The sequence below is a fragment of the Aquarana catesbeiana genome, linkage group LG01 (genome assembly GCF_042186555.1).
Source record: "Aquarana catesbeiana isolate 2022-GZ linkage group LG01, ASM4218655v1, whole genome shotgun sequence".
NCBI classification, from domain to species: Eukaryota; Metazoa; Chordata; class Amphibia; order Anura; family Ranidae; genus Aquarana; species Aquarana catesbeiana.
In genome coordinates this window covers 699,765,601-699,791,806 of record NC_133324.1, presented here as the reverse complement: position 1 = coordinate 699,791,806, position 26,206 = coordinate 699,765,601, and positions in this window count along the sequence as shown.

Here is a 26,206-nt window from a genome sequence, read left to right as displayed (position 1 = left end):
CTGGGATACCCTAATTTTACTAACTACTACAGAGCTGCACATTTGGCCAGTCTGTCCAAATACCATGCAAAACAGGAAATCCCATTATGGGTATTTATAGAGGCTTCAGAAAATGACCCTCTATTAATATCAAATTTATTATGGCTTGATCCTAAAGACCGCTTTAAAATTCATAATCCCATAACTAAACACTTCTTATCTCTCTGGGATAAACTAAAAACCAAATATCAGTTACAATCTCCACACAATCCTCTCCTTTCTTTTATCAGAAATCCGGCCTTTTATCCGGCATGGATCTACCCAAATTCTTTTAAAGCTTGGACAACATCAGGCATTCAGACACTAAATGACTTCATAGCATCTAAATCATTCCTTTCATTCCCATCGCTTAGAGAAATATGATCTACCAAACTCTGAGATATTTAGATATCTCCAAATCAAAAATTTCTATACACCATTCCTAAAGGGGGATACACCATTATCCCAATTATCCATTTTTGAATCAATCTGTACAAAAGATCCATTTGCTAAAGGTACAATTTCATCACTTTATAATCAATTATATGGAGTAGCAAATCTTAATAGACCCTCTTACGTTCAGAGGTGGGAGGAGGACCTGGGACGAACTTTAGAAGACATGGACTGGTCTAACATATGGCTCACATCTAAGTCATGTTCACCCAACATCTTAGCACTGGAGACAAATTATAATGTCCTAACTCGCTGGTACCTTGTACCCGCTAGAGTGGCAAAATATTCACCTAATACCTCAGCTCTTTGTTTTCGAGGATGCCCAGAAATAGGCACATATTTACACATACGGTGGACGTGCCCAGTAATCCAAACCTTCTGGAAGGAAGTCTTCGTGATTGCATCTAAAATATTTAAAAAAATAATACAACCAGATCCATATTTAACTTTACTTAATCTAAAACCGGAATGGTTAACACTCTCTCAATTCAAACTTATGATCCAACTAATAACGGCTGCAAAACAAACAGTGGCCAAGGCATGGAAATCTCCTACATTGGTACTAGCAGAAACAATTCACAGAATGAATAATACAATGTCCCATGCTAAGATGGTAGCCATCGATCAAAATCAAATTCCAAAATTTGAAAAACTTTGGCATCCTTGGATAAAACAACAGTTCCTGTCAAACTTCAATGACTCTGTCCTGTTGCCATGGTAACAGATTAAATGACTTACAGAGACACCCATTCTAAGGCTTCAAAGAGAACTAAAAAGAATAATAAACTGACGAGCGGGACAACCTTGTGGACCATACCTCTACCTTTCAACCCTTTTTCTTCTTTCTCTTTCCTTTTCTCCTCCTTACGATTAAAGCTCATTATCAGAATTTATTTGACCTATATACACTCTACTTGTAAACAATATGTATAGTAGGTATAAATCATTTAAATACCTACAAAAGTAACTAAGGAAATGATATATATCTTTAATTTAGGTTTACGTGAACCCAATGTTTAATATTTTAAATTTCATGATATTTACCTATATAAACCCTACTGTAAAACAATGAGCTTACTTTATAGATCCTTGTAAACTTACTTTATGTATCTTTATAACATTGTATACTCAATAAACTTCTTTTGACAAGGAAATAATGGAATTATGTATTGTGAATTAATCAATATAGTTGAAAATGCATATTGGAGTATTTGGGATGCATTGAGGCACAGTATATGAAGCTTACATATATGTAGAATAGCACTTAACTTGTATTTTATGTTAATATTTCTAATGATGTGAATAAAATATGTAATTTTATGTAATGTTAATATGGGCTGGTACCTTAAAAGTCCTGTAGTTTTTCTTTGCTGTTGTTTTTTTTTTATATATATAAAAACAAGCAATCCAGTCAGTGGTTGCTACTCGCTAGTAGGGATGGGCCGAACACCGTTCGATTCGCACCAGAACATGCGAACAGGCAAAAAATTTGTTCGAACACGCGAACACCGTTAAAGTCTATGGGACACGAACATGAAAAATCACAAGTGCTAATTTTAAAGGCTTATATGCATGGTATTGTCTTAAAAAGTGTTTGGGGACCTGGGTCCTGCCCCAGGTGACATGTATCAATGCAAAAAAAAGTTTTATAATGGCCATTTTTCGGGAGCAGTGATTTTAATAATGCTTAAAGTGAAACAATAAAAGTGTAATATTTCTTTAAATTTCATACTTGGGGGGTGTCTATAGTATGCCTGTAAAGTGGCGCATGTTTCCCGTGTTTAGAACAGTCTGACAGCAAAATGACATTTCTAAAGGAAAAAAAAGTCATTCAAAACTACTCTATAATGAATTGTCAGTCCAGCAATACACATAAAAGTTCATTAATAAAAACAGCATGGGATTCCCCCACAGGGGAACCCCAAACCAAAATTAAAAAAAAAAAATGCATGGGGGTCCCCCTCACAATCCATACAAGACCCTTCAGGTCACCAAACACCGAAGGAAGACCAGAAGAAGATGGTAGAAGCGGGGAAAGAAGAAGACATTAATAAAGGAATTGTCAAAAACCATCTATTGTCTTTTTTTAACATTTTTGACACTTTTTTGTGAAATGGTAGGGGTACATTTGTACCCCATTACCAATTCACACGGGGGGCGGGATCTGGGGGTCCCCTTGTCAAAGGTGGCTTTCAGATTTCACTAAGCCACCCACCCGCAGGCCCCCACAACCACCGGGCAAGGGTTGTGGGGATGAGGCCCTTCTCCCCATCAACATGGAGACAAGGTGCTTTGTGGGGGCTACCCCAAAGCACCCTCCCAATGTTGAAGGCATGTGCCCTGCTGCATGCTCGGATAAGGGTTTGGTATAGATTTTTGGGGGGACCCCACGCCATTTTTTTAAACATTTTGGCACAGGGTTCCCCTTAAAATCCATACCAGACCTGAAGGGCCTGGTATGGAATTTGGGGGGACTCCCACACATTTTTTTTAAATTTTGGTTCGGGGTTCCCCTGTGGGGGAATCCCATGCCGTTTTTATCAATGAACTTTTATTTGTATTGCCTGGGACCGACAATTCATTATAGCCGCGAGTAGTTTTAAATGACTTTTTTTTCTTTAGAAATGTCATTTTGCTGTCAGACTGTTCTAAACACAGGAAACATGCGCCACTTTACAGGCATACTATAGACACCCCCCAGGTATGAAATTTAAAGAAATTTTTATTGTTTTTTATTGTTTCACTTTAAGCATTATTAAAATCACTGCTCACGAAAAAAACGCTGTTTTTAAAACTTTTTTTTGCATTGATACACGTCCCCTGGGGCAGGACCCAGGTCCCCAAACAATTTTTATGACAATAACTTGCATATTAACCTTTAAAATTAGCACTTTTGATTTCTCCCATAGACTTTAAAGGGTGTTCTGCGGCTTTCGAATTTGCCGCGAACACCCCAAATTGTTCGGTGAACGGGAGAACAGCCAATGTTTGAGTCAAACTCATGTTCAGCCCGAACATAAAGCCCATCCCTACTCACTAGCAACAGGATCTCTGTGGCCTAACCAGTTTTCCTGTGGCTGTGGCTAAACCAGCTCCCTAACAGCCCCCCGCCAGAACACTCCCTGCCATTGGCTGAGAGCACTGATCAGGAGCCTGTCGGCTGCTGGATTTCCAGCATGCTCATCTGGTCTATGAGACCGGCTGCCATACACATGGACTGAATGTCGCCCAACATTCGGCCTGAGTATACTAGGCTTAATACTCCTAATGAGCTAGACCAATTTGTATACTTCCACTGTGGACCTGTTTTTTGGCAGTACATTTTTCATTACCTAAGGTAAAAAAGTAATCCATACATTGCTCTTTTTTGGAACAAACTAGCCTTACTTTTGGCAATGTTGTCTTTCTATAGATCTATTGATGAAAAGATGAAGAGAAGACAAAAGAAAAAATAAGATTTTTTTCTATTTTGACCAGAGATAGTTTAAAAAGTAAATATTTATTATAAATGTGTCTTAGTTAAATTGGCACTGAAATTATGTTTCAAGGGGAGCCGCAGATCACACAGAGGTGCAATGACTTTGCAGTCACATTAGATCCCTTTCACACTGAGGCAGATTTCATGTGTTTTAGCGCTAGAAATAGCCTCTATATAATGCCTGAAAACCGCCTCCCATTCATTTCAGTGTGACTTTTCCTACTGGGTGGTGCGCTAGCGAGACATTAGGAAAAGTCCTGTAAGCAGCATCTTTGGGGCGGTTTGGGAGCGTTGTTCCCAAAACGCCCTTGCCATTGAAATGCGCTTCGGAAGCACTGCAACACGGGCGCTTTTAACCCCTTGTTTGGGGTTAAAAGTAACCCGCTAGCGGCCAAAAAGGGCCTCTAAAGAGTCGCAAAAATGAGCAGCGCTTTAGCGCTAACAGCCGGGCGCTGCCCCGGCACTGAAGTGTGAAAGTAGCCTTTCTCCCTAGTAAATAAAGAAAATAATTGTGATTTGTGCTTCAATGTATGCAGCACAATAGGGGATAGTGGGATGACAGCATGTAAAAGGTAGATGTTATAGTGCCTTTATAGTGGTAATAGAAGCAGGTGGAGAGGCAGCAGGGGAAGAGTGGGGCCTAAAAGATACATCCATGGAATTTTTGTTTGCTTTTGTTAAGATGTACTGTATATCCTAAAACTCTGAAGGAGGTAAAATCCATCTTTTTTGTGTGTTTATGTCACACATTTTTGGGTGGCACTATTCATTAAATGTAACCGAGAAAAAACATTTACAGTAATTTAGGCTCCATTCACACCTAAGCATAATGCAGCAACACCTGCTGCATCACATTTTTTTTTTAGCTTTTTTGTGTGTTTATGTCACACATTTTTGGGTGGCACTATTCATTTAAATGGGCCTCCCTCCACTTCAAAAATGCTTCAAAGAAGCTCATATATCAGTGTGACAGACCTAGCCGGGACAGAGGCTGTTGGAGAGGACTGAATGCAAGCCTGTTGCCTTTTGATTATGGGCCCTAGCATTTGGGGGAATGGTGCTCTCTGTGAGCTGTATGCCTGGGGACCCTGGGGTTGGTGTTACTTTGGATTCAGCTCCATGTCCCCCCAAAACACACAGACTCTGGGAACCCTTTATATGCCATATTAGAATGATAAGACTGAATTATACTGTTGGGACACATCCTGTGAGGAGATGCTGGTGTCATCAACTCCAACTACCTGTGTTTATGTTAATTGAATAAGCTGATCACATTGTCCTCTATACAATGTAGGAGACTGGACGACTCTTATTGGAGCTGCTGCTATTGTGAGAAGGTGTCCTGTGATAATTAACTCAGTCTGGGCAAAAGGTCATGTCTCAATCACCTAGGCTGTATAAAGGATTAGTTAATCAGCTCATGTTAATTAGGTTAATTAGGTTACAGTTGTATTGTTAGAGGAGGTTCCAACAGCATATCTTGTAATTTTGATTCTAAATAAAGTGAGTTCATGTTAGCAACAAGCAAGTGTCGCCTTGTTTTGTGCTCAGAGAGGCTGGGATATCTGTATACAGACTGGGAGGAAGTGGTATATGACGGAAGCACTCAAGCGGAGTGTGGGACGTTACGTGACAATCAGATTTTGGCACAGAGCCAGGCACGTTTGGCAGTGCGATTTTTGCAGCAATTTTAGCGCGCTTTGTCGCTCAACAATCATGGCAAAATCGTACTGCGTTTGGGGAGCCATTAAGAAATAATGGCATCTCAAACACATCCCAAGTTTTGCCATGATTATGGAATCGCGGGCACAATCGTGTGATTCTGCCCACAATACCAGTACGCTCAGGTGTGAGTGGAGCCTTACTACAGTGCAGTTTACCAGTTTTTAAATGTGGTGGCTACATTAGATTTTATTTTCAGGCTTTTTTTCCCCTTATTTTTACTCCTACCAGTAACACAATTCCTGTCCTAGCGGGACAACGATCACTCATTGGTGTTCTTTTACCAAAGCTGGAGAGCGCAAAATCAGGCTCACTGCATAGAAACCAATCAGCTTCCAGGTTTTTTGCCAATGCTTAATTCATGGGTGCTCAACCTGTGGCCGTCCAGATGTTGCAGAACTACAAGTCCCATGAGGCATTGCAAGGCTGTCAGGTAAACAAGCAAGACTCCCAAAGGCAGAGGCATGATGGGACTTGCAGTTCCACAACACCTGGAGGGCCACAGGTTGAGCACCCACGGCTTAATTGAACAAGCTGAGGTTAGAAGTGAATGGTTCCTATGCAGAAATTAGCCTTATTTTGCACTCTCCAGGTTTAGTAATTAAACCCCACTGTACTTTATCTATGTGGAGAAGATGCATTGTCACCCTAGGACCAGAAATGTGTTAGGACAAAAGAACACTTCCTCCTCTCCTTATCTCAATAACAAAAGGCATGGCTGTAGTTCCCAAATAAGCACCAATACGACTGCTTGAGATAACACTACAGAGGGCACAGAACAAAAGGCAGCAGTGGATTTCTGGCAGGATCAATGTGTTTGTTTTTGTGCTTGTCAACCTCAAGGGAGCAAAAAAATAAAGTTTATTGTTGGCGTTTGCATATGCTTTAAATTGGGTTTAAATACACTTTTTACTGGGCTTCTTTTACTAGAAATAATTTATCCTATACAATTATCTGTTTCTGTTTTTTTTACTTTTTTACCTTTGCATTGTCTTGCCTTTTCTGTCATATATAACAATCTGTCATATATTTTACATTTGCATTCTTCATACTTTATGTTGTCAATGGACTCCTAAAAAGCATTGTTTTGTAAATGATAGCTATTTTTAGCAGACTGTATCCCTATCATGTTTTTTTTCTGTTCTTTTATGTAACAATGCACAAGGTGGTAGTGTAAACATTTGTTCCATTTTTTTAATCAACTTTTTATGGTAACTTGTACAATGAATTAGTATATTGGCTCACTATTGTAGCACATTCTAAAAGCTATTTTAAAAGCTCAAAAAAGCAAAAGAAAACACATACAAGTATGGTGCAAGCAAAACCTTTATATGGTCTTATGCCGCGTACACACGACCGGTTTTGCCGTCGGAATAAACTTTGAAGGTTTCTCCGACAGAACTTAGATGGAATTCCATTCAAGCGGTCTTGCCTACACACGGTCAAACCAAAGTCCGACGATCAGAATAGATGATGAGAAGCTTCCGTCTTACTTTTTCTGTCGGACATTCCGCTCGTGTGTACGCGACTTAAGATATACCGAGGAATACCTCCAATAGGTAGCTGAAGAATACATTAGTGATAAAAAAAAAGTTTCATTCTATATAATGTGGCCAGCACCCAGAAAACAGCTCACACATTATCTCATTGAATTAACATCTATGTGAAGTGAAGATAGTAAAAAGGGAGGCTGGCCATTGGAAAGTATGAGATCTTTTATGAACATTAATGTATTCAGTTTTGACAAAGATCGTTAAACAGTCTTCATGATAATGTTCGGTTTGATCTCATGCACAGTAAAATCATAGAACAAAGTAGTGCATTTTCCCATAAATGTCAAGGACTGCTTTCCGTCTTTTTGTGTTGATCATTACTTTTCATTTTAGGGATTTTTTTTTCACATTTGTGCTAGCATGAGGTGAAGGCTTTTGGCAAAAAATGGTATCCGTTTTTAATCTTGTCAAAGTCAAATTCTGTTCTTTAACATGACCTTTTCACTTTCCTTGTCAATCTTAAATATATGTGATTAAAACAGATGTGTTTGGGAATGTGATCTTTTTATCCTTTCTCTTGTCCAAGCCTTTGAAGTATTTCAAAATATGACTGAATGAAACTGGTTTTTGTCAGATTTCTACTGTGTAAGCATTACAAACTATTTCTTCAGAATTATTTCTTTTGGAATATTCATGGTTAGAAAGATACGCATCCCCTGCATTACAGATATCCAAAATCTATGATTTGATGGGCCAAATGCTTCTTTAGCAATGCTTCACAAATGTTTAAGCAAATGTATATAAAATAAATTAAATTTTTAATTTTTTAAATTTTGATAATTGAGCCAATTTGTTACTTTCAATGCATAATGTGTTTTAATAAAAAGCATGTTTCCCTCTAGTTTTGGACAAGATCCAGTTAATCAGCCATATGATTCATTGCATTGCTTGCTTCTCAGCACTGCAAACTGAATAAAATGACAGTTAAAAAGTGAGTATGCACCAACACGTCCATGGAAATCATAATCATTTATTCATGGTCTATCACCCTGAAAGCTCATCTATACACAAAGACAGTTAAATGTGGCATTGCCCTTATCCTTCATATTTTGAGGACCTTCTAATCTGCTGCTAGTGCTAGCTGCAGCTCTGTTCTTGTTTGTGCACTTGTCAATCATGCATGCAAAAGACTCAATTCACAAAGCTGCACACCAGGATAGGGATCATTATTCTAAAAAAAAGTGATAGTTATTTTTAGCTGTGTTCAGTGAGATTTCATCATTAGAGTTATATGGCTAAAATAAAAATCTTGCATTGATCCTGTGGTAACTTTAAGAGACACTATCAACTTGCTCATACAGGACAAAGTGATAGTGTCTCTGCATATGGCACCCCTCAATCCCCTTATACGCACCCTGCTTGTTCTTCCTCTTCCCTCCTACTAATTAATTTGCCAACAAGAGTCATTTGCACTTCAAGTGCCCTGCTCCTCTGCGGCAGTGTTTGGGCTCATTTGCTTGATCCAAACACTGTCTCATATCTTAGTGACGTCGCCTCTCCCCTTGGTCATCAATACTGCTGATTTCAAGGCTGGCTGTGGAGAAGGAAGGATCAGTGAGGGGAGTGTAGCTAAGGTAGTATATGGGGGTCAGTGTGGAGGGGGGCTTTTGCAGAAACACTGTCATTTGGCCATGTGGCAGCATCTCTTTAATAATTTGTATGTTTTGGTTTTATATTATCATATGACTGCCTGTTTTATGATGTAATTTAAAGTGGAACTATAGTAAAAATTAATTAGCACAATTTAATGTGGTAAATCAGGGAATATAATACACCTTTAACATATAATACTTGATTAGAAGCATAAGAGCAATTTTAACCATTACCGTGCATTGTCACCTTGAAAATTTCTAGGCTCACAAAGTTTGTTGGGAGTTTGACTTCATCAGAGGCATATCCTGACCACATCTCTGTGACCATTGGTTACATTGATGGCATTATCAGGGGTCAGATCTGGGAGGTTGATTTACTAAAGGTAAATATACTGTGCACTACAAGTGCACTGCAAGTGCATTTGCTCTAAATCAAATGGGAAGCTCTGAAATAAGGGAAAGCTCTGCTGCAGGGCCGATACTGGGTGGGTGCACGGGGTGCACTGCACCCTGGCACCGCAGAGCGGGGCAGGCCAAAGTGCCAGGGTATCGTCAGTCCCGAGTGTGCTGCCTCATGCCCGCAGCAGTGTTCATATTCCCTGCCCCCCCGTCTCGTTTGTGGCAGTGTATATAAAGCAGCATATTCCCCGACCCATGGCAATGTGCATATTGCCCGCCCCCGACACGCCCACGGCAGTGTGCATATAGCATATTCCCCGGCCGTGCTCCCCGCTCGCCTGCTGCACATCCCGCACCCGCTGTATATTCAGTACGAGGAGGAGGTAGGCTAGGTCTGCCCCACCTCCTCCCCACGTCCCCTCTGTGACTGCCCACAACCTCCTCATACAGCCAATCTGTGCCTGAGAAGGGAGTGTGGGCGGGAGATTTCAAACCAGCCAGCGATCCTGCCTGATGTTGCTGCCTGAGTGCCTGTGCCTCTGAAGACAATGCAGCCTGGGTGAGTGATCTCTCCCCTCTCTCTCTTTTCTAAATGTGCCATAGTGTTCCAGGCTTCCATGTATAGTCTTCCATGTTCCATAGCCTTCCATGTGCCATAGCCTTCCATGTTCCATAGCCTCCCAGCCTTTCATGTTCCATAGCCTTCGAGCCTTTCATGTGCCAGCCTTCCAGCCTTCCATGTGCCGTAATCTCCCAGTCTTCCATGTACCATAGTGATACTTCCTGCCTTCCATGTGCCATAGTGGTCCTTCCTTCCTGCCTTCCATTCTGCCATAGTGATCCCTCTTTCCTGCCTTCCATGTGCCATAGTAATCCTTCCTGCCTTCCAGGTATCATAGTGATCCTTCCTGCCTTCTGTGTGCCATAATGGTCCTTCCTTCCTGCCTTACATGTGCCATAGTGATCCCTCTTTCCTGCTTTCCATGTACCATAGTAATCCTTCCTGCCTTCCAGGTGTCATAGTGATTCTTCTTGCCTTCTGTGTGCCATAGTGGTCCTTCCTTCCTGCCTGCCATGTGCCATAGTGATCCCTTTTTCTTGCCTTCCATGTACCATATTAATCCTTCCTGCCTTCCAGGTGTCATAGTGCACCTTCCTGCCTTCTGTGTGCCATAGTGATCCTTCCATGTACCATCGTGATCCCTCCTGCCTTTTATGTACCATTGTGATCCCTCCTTACTTTCTTCCATGTATCATAGTGATCCTTCCTGCCTTCCATCTACCATGGTGAGCCCTCCTTTCTTTCTTCCATGTACCATAGTGAGCCCTCCTTACTTTCTTCCATGTACCATAGTGAGCCCTCCTTCCTTTCTTCCATGTGCCATAGTGAGCCCTCTTTCCCTTCTTCCATGTACCATAGTGATCCTTCCTTCCTGCCTTCCATATACCATAGTGTCCCCCCATTGCTTTCTTCCATGTACCATAGTGAGCCCTCCTTCCTTTCTTCCATGTACCATAGTGATCCCTCTTTCCTTTCTTCCATGTACCAAAGTGATCCCTCCTTCCATGTACCATAGTGATCCCTCCTTCCTTTCTGGAGTCAGTGGTGGAGCCAGGGGGAGGGGGGTTGGGTAAAATGAGGTTTCACCCGGCGTGTCAAAAATCCTTGCACTAACCCTGTTTGGTTGGCACTGGTAGGCTGAAATTGGTGGGCACTGGTAGACTGCAATTGATGGGCACTTTTAGGCTGCAATTGGTGGGCACTGGTGGGCTGCATTTGGTGGGCACTGATAAGCTGCATTTGATGACTAAGACTACCTATCTCAATTCTTGAGGTGCTAAAATGGCAGGGCAGTACAAACCCCCTCCAAATGACCCCATTTTGGAAAGTAGACACCCCAAGGAAATTGCTTAGAGGCATGTTGAGCCCATTGAATATTTTATTTTTTTGTCACAAGTAATTAAAAAATGACAAAAAAAAATACACAAAGTTGTCACTAAATGATATATTGCTCACACATGCCATGGTTATATGTGGAATTACACCCCAAAATACATTCTGCTGCTTCTCCTGAGTATGGGGATACCTCATGTGTGAGACTTTTTGGGAGCCGCGTACAGGACCCCGAAAACCAAGCACCGCCTTCAGGATTTCTAATGCCCCGTACAAACGGTCAGACTTTCCGACGGAATACGTGCGATTGGAGCTTGTTGTTGGAAAGTCCGACTGTGTGTGGGCTCCATCGGACTTTTTCCATCGGAATTTCTGACACACAAAGTTTAAGAGCAGGCTATAACATTTTCTGACAACAAAATCCGTTCACGTAAATTCCGACCGTGTGTGGACAATTCCATTGCACAAAGTGCCATGCATGCTCAGAATAAATTAAGAGACGAAAGCTATTGGCTACTGCCCTGTTTATAGTCCCAACGTAGGGGTTTTACATCACTGCGTTCAGAACTATTGGATTTTCCGACAACCTTGTGCGACCGTGTGTATGCAAGACAAGTTTGACATAACATCTGTCGTAAAAAATCCATGGATTTTGTTGTCAGAATGTCCGATCAATGTCCGATCGTGTGTACAGGGCATAAGGGTGTAAATTTTTGATTTCACTCCTCACTACCCATCACCTATTTTGAAGGCCATAAAATGACAAGATAGCACAACCCTCCCCACCCAAATGACCCCATTTTGGAAAGTAGACACCCCAAGCTTTTTGCTGATAGGCATGTTGAGTCCATGGAATATTTTATATTTTGCCACAAGTTGCGGGAAAATGACAATTTTTTTTTTGCACAAAGTTGTCACTAAATGATCTATTGCTTAAACATGCCATGGGCATATGTGAAATTACGCCCCAAAATACATTCTGCTGCTTCTCCTGAGTAAAGGGATACCACATGTGGGAGACTTTTTGGGAGCCTAGCTGTGTACAGGACCCTGAAAACCAAGCACCGCCTTCAGGCTTTCTAAGGGCGTAAAATGGTGATTTCACTTCCTCACTACCTAACACAGTTTCGGAGGCCATGAAATGAAAAGATAGCACAAAAAAACCCCAAATGACCTAATTTTTATCATTTAGTGACAATTTTGTGTAAAGAAAAAAAAATGATGCAATTGCTGTTTACATATGACACCAGTCCGATGCTTGTGTTCACCTTTGCGCGTGAGCACGGGGGGACAGGGGTGCTTTTTTTTATTATTTATTTTCCTTTTTTTTACATTTTTAAACCGTTACTTTATTTTTTTAATAATTTTTATTGTTATCTCAGGGAATGTAAATATCCCCTATGATAGCAATAGGTAGTGACAGATATTCTTTTTTGAAAAAATTGGGGTCTATTAGACCCTAGATCTCTTCTCTGCCCTCAAAGCATCTGACCACACCAAGATCGGTGTGATAAAATGCTTTGCCAATTTCCCAATTGCGCTGTGTATATCCTGTGAAACCTAAGTCATGAAATGCTCGTAGCTTCCGGTTTCCTGGGCCATATATATGATTGGAGCCATTTTGGTCTCTGATCAGCTCTATGGTCAGCTGGCAGAACCACCGGCTGCATTCTCGGGTTCCCTGTTGGGACAGGAGAGCCTGAGAAAACCATGGAAGATGGAGGGGGGGACATTCCCTCCCACTGCTTGTAAAAGCAGTCTAGAGGCTAATTAGCTGCTAGGATTACTTTTACATGAAAGCCGACCGCTGGCTGAAAAGAATGATAACAACAAGATACCTAAACCTGCAGGCATCATTCTGTTATAACCACTCAAAGTCCAGCAACATACCAGTACGTTGCTGGTCCTTGTTGGGCATACATTGTAATGTTCTTTTTTTCATGCAGCCTGTGGGCAGAACAAAAAAAAGAGATTAATTGGTGGGTATGCTGACAATTAGATTACTGCCCTTCATCCACCCACCTCTGATGATGGGCATACATGCACCATTTTTTTTTAACTGTGGTGGTGAAATCACCTCCTACAGCGCTGGAGTCGGTAATTTACGTATCGTGGGAGCAAACGCTGTTGCTGTCAAGATAAATAAATCAGCGTTGCAGCTGAATGGTGTACCTGCTAAGCAAATGATGGTTAACAATAAAAAAAAGTAACATTACAGTATAACAGTAAGACATATCATACCTGCAAAGCAAATACAATAAAATATAGTAAAAATAAAACATTTTTAACGCAATCTGTACCTAAAAAATATATGCCAAAGCATGGAGGCAATCTGCCCCTAATGTTAGGAGCAAATCGCTCCTCCACCCCTGCCCCCATGCTTTGGCATATATGCTCTTTTTTTAACTGTGGTGGTGAAATCACCTCCGACAGCACTGGAGTCATGGCTTTACATATCGTGGAAGCAAACGCTGTTGCTGTCAAGATAAATAAGCCCGTGCTGCAGCTGAATGGCGTACCTGAAAACAAAAAAATGGTTAACAATAAAACACAGTAAACAGTGAAGTATAAAATAATTACATACCTGAAAAGCAAACATGATAAAACATAGTAACAATAAAACATTGCATTGTAGAATACAGTAAAAAAGAGCAGAACAATAGAGAGAGAATAGAGAGAGAGAGAACAATAAAACAACAACTATTTTTGGTTTTTTTTATTTTATATATATATTTTTTTACACTTTTTTTTAACTGTAACTGTAACTGTTTGGTTCCAAGTTAGGGTCTTCCAAAATGCGATGGCATATTTGGAGACCCTATGAATGTGTGTCCTAGACTGTGTCCTATACAAGTGTGCCACTTTTTAGTCAATTGTTTGATCATGGAATTGGCGCATATGGCACCGTGTGATCTAATCAAGCCACTGTGGTAAGCCCCGGTGATTAGATCACACGGCGCCATATGCGCCAATTCCATGATCAAACAATTGACTAAAAAGTGGCACACTTGTATAATAATTGTCCACATACAAGTGAAACCCCTTTCTGAATAAGGGTGACACCAAGTCCCACACAATCTTACCAGCGCTCCCTATGTAATCCAGGCAGTTCTACGTGAGTATCTCTTCCCTCATAAACCATAAAACTATATGTATAGCCTGTGGCCCTGTCACAGAGCTTATACATCTTGACCCCATATCTGGCACGCTTGTTGGGAAGATACTGTTTTAAAGACAAGCGGCCAGAAAACTTAATCAGGGACTCATCAATGCAGATAACTTGATGGGGAGTAAACAAGGCTGCAAACCGTTGGTTAAAGTGGTTTACAAGGGGCCGAATTTCCTAGAGCCGATCGTATCCAGGGTCACCCTGAGGAGTTAATTGTCGTTGAAGTGCAAGATCTGCTTGTATCGTGCCCTGGCCATGGAGGCCGAGAACATGGGCATATGGTGAATTGGGTCAGTGGACCAATATGATCGCAACTCACTCTTTTTAGTTATGCCCATGAGGAGGGATAGGCCCAGAAAGGTCTTAAATTTGGAAACCGTAATTGGTTTCCAATCTCTGGCAAGGGTCAAATGAGGATTAGCGTGATGAATTACCACCTTACCCCCTGCCCTCTGGATCCCATTCCCTCACAAATGCTATTTCACCCACTGGCCCTATGCTACGCTCTCTAACCCACATCTTCAATCTCTCCCTCTCTTCTGGCATCTTACCCAACTCTCTAAAACATGCACTTGTCAGACCCATACTTAAAAAGCCCTCACTGGACCCATCCAATCTTAACAACCTACGCCCCATCTCCTTGCTCCCCTTCTTATCCAAACTCCTCGAACGTCTGGTCTAAAACCGACTGAGCATCCACCTCGCTGATAATAACCTTCTTGATCCCCTTCAGTCTGGATTTCGTCCTCAACACTGCACAGAAATGGCTCTACTAAAACTAATAAACGATCTACTAACAGCCAAAACCAATCGACACTATTCTGTACTCCTACTCCTGGACCTCTCTGCTGCCTTTGCTACGGTTGACCACCCCCTCCTCCTCAAAAAACTACATGCCTTTGGTCTCCGTGACTGTACACTTCGCTGGTTCTCTTCCTACTTATCCAACCGCACCTTTAGTGTTTCTTTCAACTCTACTTCCTCCTCTCCTCTTCCTTCCTCTGTTGGGGTCCCCCAGGGTTCTGTTCTTGGACCTCTCCTATTTTCAATCTACACCGCTTCCCTGGGTCAACTGATAGCCTACCATGGCTTCCAATACCACCTCTACGCTGACGACACCCAAATCTATTTCTCTACCCCTCAGCTCACTCCCTCTGTCTCCTCACGTATCACTAATTTACTATCAGATATATCAGTCTGGATGTCACACTACTTCCTCAAACTCAATCTATCCAAAACCGAACTTATAATTTTTCCTCCCCCATATGCCCCTTCCCCTGATCTCTCTGTCAAAATCGATGGCACAACTATAAGCCCATCCCCACATGCCAAGGTTCTAGGTGTAGTCCTAGACTCTGAACTCTCCTTCAAGCAACACATCCAATCACTGTCCAAATCCTGCCGCCTCAACCTCCCCAACATCTCCAAAATATGCCCCTTTCTAACCAATGACACAACAAAGCTCCTAATTCACTCGCTGGTCATCTCTCGCCTTGACTACTGCAATTTCCTTCTCATTGGCTTACCTCTACATAGTCTATAACCTCTTCAATCCATCATGAATGCCACTGCCAGACTCATCCACCTTACCAATCGCTCTGTGTCTGCCACTCCTCTCTGTCAATCTCTCCACTGGCTTCCACTCAGCCAAAGAATTACATTCAAAATTCTAACAACTACGTACAAAGCCATCTACAATTTCGCCCCCAGCTACATCACTAGCATAGTCTCTAAATACCAACCTACTCATTCTTTTCTTTCCTCTCAAGACTTCCTGCTGACTAGCTAACTCGTCACCTCCTCCCATGCTCGCCTCCAGGGACTTTTCCAAAGCCTCTCCAGTCCTATGGAATGCCCTACCCAATCTGTCCACGTATCTCCTACTCTATTAGCTTTTAGACGATCCCTGAAAACCCTTCTCTTCAGAGAAGCCTATCTTACCCACACTTAACAACTGTATTTTCATTTTTTTCCATCAGCTCATCCCCCACAGTTATTACCTTAACTCTAACAAGCAGGACCCTCCTGTATTGATTTGCATTGTAAGTGTACTGTCTGCCCTCATGTTGTAAAGCGCTGCACAAACTGTTGGCGCTATATAAATCCTGTATAATAATAATAATGAATTGACCAGCATACAAATTGCTTTGGTCCACAATAGATTTATAGAGATCTTCTGTGAAAAACAGTGAGTAAAAATCAAGTGACCTAAAATAAACTGTTTCCACCTGAGTTCCAGGTTGGTCAGTGAATGGGGTAAGTACGGGTGCTGCAGAAGTGATGGGTTCCCACTTAGAATTGGCACACCACACCAGCTTGAACTGTACTTCTGGGACTCGCCACGTCACCACATGTTACTGCAGTGCTGGTTTGACTATGACCAGGGTGTACTAGGCCGCTGGTGCTTGCCAGTTCACCAGAAGGATAAACTGTACTAGTACTGGCTCTCTGCTCTATACGAGAGACCTGCGGTTCTTGCACCTTAACGTCAGCAGAAGAAAGGGATCTGGTACACCTGACCTTGGCAGGGACCACAACTCCGTCGTCAGAGCTATCTGTCAGGGTGCCGCTGCTGTCTACAGGATCGTATTCTGAGCCAGAAAATGACAGATGAGTGACTTCCTCTTCACTATCTGTCATGCTCAGAAACGTGTAGGCCTCTTCACTAGAGTACCTTCAATTTGACATTTTGGTCTCTAAACTTACTAAACCTCCCCTGTTACTGTTGCATTAAGGTTGAAATACATGTTTGTTCTCTACACTCAGGATAGTTGATATATTGTTATTTGTTACCAGTTATGCAGTTCATACATTTGTGTAACCCTATTCGGGGTCCTCCATTAACTTCTATTTACAGGGGACCCATCAGCCGGAGTGGGGCCGATTGCCACTCCACCTGTTGTGACCTAGAGGAGCTACCCTCCCTCATGACACCAGGAATGCAACAACATTTAGTGTTGCCTTTAATCCAATCCCTACAATTCATAGGGCTTCGGAGCAGGACTTGGCTGGCCAGCCCTGCGTATCAGGAGTCCAAGATATTTACTATGCTGGACCTGTTCTCTCTCATTCTCTTCCTTTCTCTTTTCTGTTTTTGGTTTTTCCTTACCTCCTCTGCCCTCTTCTCCCCCCCCAGGTGCCTTCAAGGAGAGCTCTCCAGACCATGGAGATACACCTGCACAAATGGACCAGGTAGGAACCATATACATGTACTCGCACTCACACCCTCATATCCATGGCTAACCCGACCCCAAACCAAGCGATCCTCAAGATAGCCTCCTATAACACACAAGGCTTAAATTCCCTGATTAAAAGAGGTAAGGCCTTCCATAACTATCATTCTAGGGGCTTAGAGAACCTCCTACTCCAGGAAACCCACTTCCCTAAAAGCTTCAATCCCACCTTTTTGCACCATAATTATCCAACCTTTTTTCTTGCCAATGCAGATGATAAAAAGAGGGGTGGCTGTCCTCATATCCAAATTCACTCACTCCCAAACCATTAGGGACAGAGAAAGCTGGTACATCCTGGTCAAAGGCCATATTCACCCTTGTTTCTTATTATGCCCCAAACAAAGGCCAATCATCCTTTTTCTCTTTCATGCTAGCCTCCCTATCCCCTCACTTTGAAGGCAAAGTGTTATTGGGTGGTGATTCAAACATTGCCTTCGACCACCTCCTAGATAAATCGGCACAAGGCACAACCAACCTGAAAAGACCCCAAAACAGAGCCTTCGTATAGCCCGGCTCTTTCACACCTCAGAAATCCACTTAGCATCCCAGGCCTCTATACGTGCGGTCCCTTGGTCAAATCACTCCTTAGTCACCCTTAAAATCATGGGTTTCTTGACCCAGACGGGCTCCCCCAATGGCACCTTAATGAGACTCTCCTCACCAACCCAGTGCACAGTACATGCTTGAAAATGCGCTACAGGAATTCTTCAGCTTTAATGATACTCCAGACATATCCCCAAGCTCCTTATGGGGAGCCCATAAAGAGGTCATGAGGGGTAAATTTATTCAGTTGGTCTCACGCCTGAAGAGAGAAAAACGAATAAACGTAATCAAATTAGAGAATGACTTTCAGTCCCTGAATAAAACACACAAAAACAAACCCACACCCACATCTCTAGCTAAACTAGATGTAGCTAGAATAGCCCTAAATGGCCCTAAATATGGCCCTTACCTTCTATCCAACAGACTAGGATCCTTCATAGGGTCTAATGTACATAAAGACCAGGTTGGTTTCATCCTGGGGAGACAGGGCTCGGACCAGATAAGTAGGGCAGTTGATATCATATCCCTCCTGAAGTAAGGCTGGGATGGTAGTCCCCCACAAGAGGGCTTTCTCTTGTCCATAGACCTCCAAAAGGCCTTTGACACAGTCACCTGGCAATACCTATTCGGCACTTTGGAAAGGTGGGGATTTGGTTCAAATTTTCTCAACTTATTAGAGGCCCTCTATTCCCTGCTCAAAGCACAGGCTAGACTCCAAGGAACCTCTCAGACCCCTTCCCTATTACAAAAGGAACATGACAGGGCTGCCCCCTATCTCCCCTTCTCTTCGCCATTGCAATAGAAACCCTAGCTATTTCTATTAGAGGTCACCCAGATATCCACGGAGTCAAATGTGGCCCATCAACACACAAATGTGCACTCTTCGTGGATGATATCCTTCTTTTGTCCCTTTCACCTCAATCGCTAATGTCGTGCAGCTGCTACACAAATTTGGGCAAGTCTCAGGATTGCGAGTCAATATGTCCAAATCTATTGCTGACGCAAAATCTTGAGAAAATTGCATGACTTTCCCTGGGACTCCTGCGTCCATGGACCTCAAGATTACACAGGCATTGCTTAAAGTCGCATCAAAATTGCGCAAATTTCAGGTCACACAAGTGTGAAAGGGGACTGTGCTGAGTACCATTATACCTAGAATATAAAGTAGTCCCACCATCAAACACTAGTAAACGTATGTTCTCAATATAATTGTGCTCATATGGCTGAAAATCACACAGATGGTATCACCTACTGAAAACTTGCATTGTACTCAGCAGCATATGCTGAAAAGAGGCGAATGCTTATTAGAAAATGCAATGAGCATGAGCATTGTTGTTACTATAACATTAATGCCTGAAATGCAAAACATTATTGTATAGAATCGAACAATAGTAAATGTATTTTCTACGTAGGTATGTGCTCATCTCTGTAGCATAGTGTTATGCCCTGCTACCTGCAAAGGCTCAAGCCATGAGTTCAAATCACATAGATGGTATCACCTCCTGAATATGTGCATTGTACTCAGCAGCATAATTAGCCAATGCACATCAGTTTGTTTTTTTCAAATGCATGCAATGGTATGTACTTATTCAATAATATTGTGGTGTGGAATTCCAAAAATCAAGGAAAAAAATGTGGGAGGGTCCCCCCTTTGGACCTGGTATGACTTTAAGGGGAACTCCACACCAACATTTAAAAAAAATTGACGTGGGCCCCCCAAAATCCATATCAGACCCTTATCCGAGCATGCAGTCTGGAGGTCAGGATTGGGGGGACGAGCGAGCCATACCAGGACACATGCCCTCAACATGGGTGGGGGTCCCCCCCAAAGCACCTTGTCCCCATGTTGATGGGAACAAGGGCCTCTTCCTGACAACCCTGGCCAGTGGTTATCAGTCTGCGGGCCGGTGGTTTATCAGGAACTGGAAGCCCCCTTTAACAAGGGGGCCCCCAGATCCTACCCCCCTATGTGAATAGGAATGGGGTACCCCTAACCTGTTCACCAAAAAAAGCAGTGAAATTAAAAAAAAACCACAATAGCTGTTTTGTTGACAAGTCCTTTATTGTAAAATAGCTCCGAGCTGTCTTCTTCCCTGAGCCATCTTCTCCTGCCGCTGTCTCTCCCACCATCATCTTCTCCCTGAGCTGTCTTCTCCCAGAGCTGTCTCTCCTGCCGCCGTCATCTTCTCCATATGCTGTGTTCTTCTGCACCCCCAGTTACCCGCTAATAAAAGAAAAAAAAACCCGCTCTTCCTCCGCTGTGTTGTCACCCGCTGTATGGCTTCTCTTATATAGACATAGGACAGGCTCTCCAGGTGACGTCATTGGATGGCCACAGAAGACCACCACAGAAGAAGAGCAGTTTTTTTTTATTAACGGGTAACCGGCTGCATGGAAGAACATGGCAGCAGAAGAAGACGGCATCATCATGAGAGACGGCTCAGGGAGAAGACAGCTCGGGGAGAAGAAACATCAAACATAAGTAAATGCATTTTCTATGTATGATTGTGCTAAGCCCAATAGGCTAGTGGTCAGCGCTTCTACCATGAATAACTTAGGCTTTGAAGGACTCATGGGTTAAAATCCCACAGAGAGATACTAAAAGATTGCATTGGTGAAAAAAGACAAAAGCAGCATATGCTGAAAATAGATGAATGCCAATTAGCCAATGCACTTTCATTTGGCTGTTTCTATTATATTAACTGCTCAAATGCATGCAATGATATGTAGGTATTCAATAATATTATGGTATGGAATTCCAAACATCACACATTAGCTAACGGGCAGTTTACATTTCTTTGTTTATTTTAATTTTGCTTGTGCACTGAAAAAATAAACACAGCTGGTAAATGGTAGGTTTGGTAAATGGTAGAGCCTGAGTGCTTTCACACTGGGGCTTTGCGCTTGCAGGACGTTAGAAAAAGTCCTGCAAGCAGCATCTTTGGGGCGGTGGAGGAGCGGTGGAGTTGTGGTGTATACACCGCTCCTCCACCGCCCCTGCCCATTGAAATGAATGGGCAGCGCTGCCAAAGCGCCTACAAAGCGCTTCGGCAGCGACGCTTTTCGGATGCTATTAACCCTTTCTTCGGCCGCTAGCGAGGGTTAAAAGCACTCCACTAGCAGCCAAAAGCGCTGCTTACACAGCGGTAAAGCGCCGTTAAAACTAGCGCCGCTTTACTGCGAAAGTGGCCTGTTTTCAGTGTGAAAGGGGTCTTATCTGCAAAGCATCCAAATTGTAAAACATATCATACAAATCTCCATTTCTGATGGTATTTTAAAAGCAGCACAATACATCATGTTGCAAGAATATCCTGAAATCCCTATTGAGGGATATCATAACAGCAAAAGATATGTGTCTAATTCACACAGATCCCTAATTCAATTTGCACCCAACACATTTTGAGGTAGTGTCCTTTTCCTCTCGAGGGTATACAAGTTGGAATGGGTCTAAAATTAAGTTGAACAAGAATAACATACAGTATCTCACAAAAGTGAGTACACCCCTCACATTATTGCAAATATTTTATTATATCTTTTCATGTGACAACACTGAAGAAATGACACTTTGCTACAATGTAAAGTAGTGACTCTACAGATTGTATAACAGTGTAAATTTGCTGTCCCCTCACAATAACTCAACACACAGCCATTAATGTCTATACTACTGGCAACAAAAGTGAGTATACTCCTAAGTGAAAATGTCCAAATTGGGCCCAAAGTGTCAATATTTTGTCTGGCCACCATTATTTTCCAGCACTGCCTTAACCCTCTTGGGCATGGAGTTCACCAGAGCTACACAGGTTACCACTGGAGTCCTCTTCCACTCCTCCATGATGACATCACAGAGCTGGTGGATGTTAGAGACCTTGCGCTCCTCCACCTTCTGTTTGAGGATGCCCCACAGATGCTCAATAGGGTTTAGGTCTGGAGACATGCTTGGCCAGTCCATCACCTTTACCCTCGGCTTCTTTAGCAAGGCAGTGGTCATCCTGGAGGTGTGTTTGGGGTCGTTATCATGTTGGAATACTGCCCTGCGGCCCAATCTCCGAAGGAAGGGTATCATCCTCTGCTTCAGTATATCACAGTACATGTTGGCATTCATGGCTCCTTCAATGAACTGTAGCTCTCCAGTGCCAGAAGCACTCATGCAGCCCCAGACCATGACACTCCCACCATGCTTGACTGCAGGCAAGACACACATGTCTTTGTACTCCTCACCTGGTTGCTGCCACACACGCTTGACACCATCTGAACCAAATAAGTTTATCTTGATCTTATCAGACCACAGGACATGGTTCGAGTAATCCATGTCCTTAGTCTGCTTGTCTTCAGCAAACTGTTTGCGGGCTTTCTTGTGCATCATCTGTAGAAGAGGCTTCCTTCTGGGACAACGGTCATGCAGACCAATTTGATGCAGTGTGTGGCATATGGTCTGAGCACTGACAGGCTTACCCCCCACCCCTTCAATCTCTGCAGCAATGCTGGCAACACTCATACGTCTATTTCCAAAAGACAACCTCTGGATATGAAGCTGAGCACGTGCACTCAAATTCTTTGGTCGATCATGGCGTGGCCTGTTCTGAGTGGAACCTGTCCTGTTAATCCGCTGTATGGTCTTGACCACCATGCTGCAGCTCAGTTTCAGGGTCTTGGCAATTGTCTTATAGCCTAGGCCATCTTTATGTAGAGCAACAATTCTTTTTTTCAGATCCTCAGAGAGTTCTTTGCCATGCGGTGCCATGTTAAACTTCTAGTGACCAGAGAGATTGAGAGTGATAACACCAAATTTAATGCCCCTGCTCCCCATTCACATCTGAGACCTTGTAACACTAATGAGTCACATGACACCTGGGGAGGAAAAATGGCTAATTGGGCCTAATTTGGACATTATCACTTAGGGGTGCACTCACTTTTGTTGCCAGTGGTTTAGACATTAATGGCTGTGTGTTGAGTTATTGTGAAGGGACAGCAAATTTACACTGTTATACAAGCTGTACACTCACTACTTTACATTGTAGCAAAGTGTAATTTCTTCAGTGTTGTCATATGAAAAGATATAATAAAATATTTACAATGATGTGAGGGGTGTACTCACTTTTGTGAGATACTGTATATTCACTTAGCAGGTTGGATTCCATTACATGACCAGACATGATGTACAGCAAAACCAGCCAGAATAGTGTTAGAAAACAATCATAACCATTCCCTACCATTCACCAACCAGAGCCAGATCTGCCCCAGGAGATACATACAACTACATGTAAGGCCAACAGGGCAGCAGCTTGAATGTTATCAAAATAATAAGCTAGAATTGTAAAATCTAGAACATGCCTATAACTATTCAGGCCAGTGCAGCAGTAAGGAAAAGTCAAAATGTGAGGGTTAGAAGTAGTCCACCAAGAGAGCCCGTTTTTTTTTATATTTCTATCTGTAAAGGATGTTTCAACATTACTGTGTTTCATGGCCTGGGTTATCCTGTTTTTGGCTTCTGTGATATTTAGTGTATCATACTACCAGGCTTTTGAAATTCCCTGCCAGGTTTTTCCGACACACAAAGTTGGAGAGCAGGAGATAAAATTTTCCGACAACAGAATCCGATCGCGTCAATTCCGACCGTGTGTGGCCTGTTCCGACGCACAAAGTGCCACGCATGCTCAGAAGAAATTCCGACACGGGACAGCTCGTTCTGGTAAACTTAGCGTTCGCAATGGATACAGCATTTTCGTCACGCTGCAATGTTCAAAATGGTTTAACACAGCGCACTCTCTTCTTCTTTATAATGTGACAAGAATTAAGTCGTTTTGCTGCTCATATTCACACACACTTCTCACAAACTTTTATTTGTGTTTTTTTAGTGGGATTCCCTGAATATATTGTTATTAGTTGTCACATCTGACAGTTTTATATTTTTTAATTTTTTTTTATTTTGGATTTTAAGCCTTTTTTTTCTTTAATGTTTGGATTTTTTCCAAGGCTGATCTTTGTTCAATGTTATTTTTATTTTTACTCCCGAATATTTTTGTGTGTGTTTTGTGTGTCAAGTTACCCCAACACCATTGATATCTTTTATTATTTAATCTCCAGGAGATTGTTTGTTGTTGTTGTCCCTTGTTCATTTCACATTGTATATTTGAAATGTACCTGAATCCTCACAAACCAACTGTCATTTTTGAAGTAAAACACATAGGAGAGTATAATTCAAAACAAAAATCCTTTATTAAGGGATCAGAACCAAACAAAGAGGAAGGCAACACTGGATCAACATGAGAAATTAGCGAAGCCTGGGACCCCCATGGCAGACTAGGCATGTGCAAAATGAAAAAATTTGTTTAGTTTCGTTTCGTTTTAATTCGTTATTTAATTAATTTAGTTTAGTTAGATTTGTTAAATTCATTAAATTCGTTTTTCAAATCAGTTTCGTTTTCGACTGAATTCGAAAATCGGTCGAATTCGAAAATATTTCAACCGGATTCGATATTATTTCAACCGCATTCGAAAATATTTCAACAGCATTCGAAATTATTTCAACTGTATTAGAAATTATTTCAATCGTATTCGATAATATTTCAATCGCATTCGAAAATATTTCTACCGAATTTGATAATATTTCAACCGCATTCCAACTTATTTCAACTGTATTCAAAATTATTTCAATCGGATTCGATAATATTTCAACCGCATTCGAAAATATGTCAACAACATTCGAAATTATTTCAACTGTATTAGAAATTATTTCAATCGCATTCGAAAATATTTCTATTTTCGAATTTGATAATATTCAGATAATATTCAGATAATTTTCCTCTTCAGCAAACCAGAAGAACGCTGCATGGTTTCGGGTCACCATGGCAGTAAAAGCTGTGAGAGGGATTGAGCGCACCCCAGACTGCATCCGTCATCGGTGAATAAAAATGATTACATTCTCTCTCTCTCTCTCTCTCTCTCTCTCTCTGTGTCTCCCAGAGGCGTATCTAGTGAAAATGGCACCGATGGCAAGCACTGAAACTGCGCCCCTGAAAAAAACAGCTAATAAAACTACAAGTCTTTAACCACTTCAACCCCGGAAGAATTTGCCCCCTTCCTGACCAGAGCACTTTTTGCGATTCGGCACTGGATCGCTTTAACTGACAATTGCGCAGTTGTGCGACATGGCTCCCAAACAAAATTGAAGTCCTTTTTTTCCGATAAATAGAGCTTTCTTTTGGTGGTATTTGATCACCCCTGCGTTTTTTATTTTTTGAGCTATAAACAAAATAAGAGAGACAATTTAAAAAAAAAACGCATTTTTTTTTAGATTTTGCTATAATAAATATCCCCCAAAAATATATAAAAAAACATTTTTTTTCCTCAGTTTAGGCCGATACGTATTCTTCTACATATTTTTGGTAAAAAAAAAATCGCAATAAGCGTTTATTGATTGCTTTGCGCAAAAGTTATAGCGTTTACAAAAAAAAATTATAATAATTATATATATATTATTATTTATTCTATTCTGTTCTATTGTTACTCTATTCTATTCTATTTTTTTCTATTCAAATTTGAATTCATTCTATATGAATTTCAAATTTCAGAAGATGGCTATATATATAAATATTACATATATATATATATATATATATATATATATGTGTGTGTATATATATATATATATATATATATATATATATATATATATATATATATATATATATATATATATATATATATATTATTTATATATATATAGCCATCTTCTGAAACTTGAAATTCATATAGAATAAATTCAAATTTAAATAGAAAAGATTAGAATAGTAAAGAATAGAATAGAATAACAATAGAACAGAATAGAATAAAATATTATGTGTATATATATATATATATATATATATATATATATATACCGTATTTATCGGCGTATAACACGCACTTTTTTCCCCTTAAAATCAGGGGAAAGTCGCAGGTGCGTGTTATACGCCGATCCCCTGCGATCCCGTGGTGTCAAAACTTCAAAATCGCCGACTGCGATTTGAAAATGGCGCCGCCGGCGCCGAAATACACAGAGCCGGTCCTCGGCTCTTTCCGGCGGCTCTCGTTCATTTTCGGCTCCACTCGTAGTCCCGAGCGGAGCTATCCAAACCTACTCGGCTAGGCAGGGACAGGGGATCGACGGCTG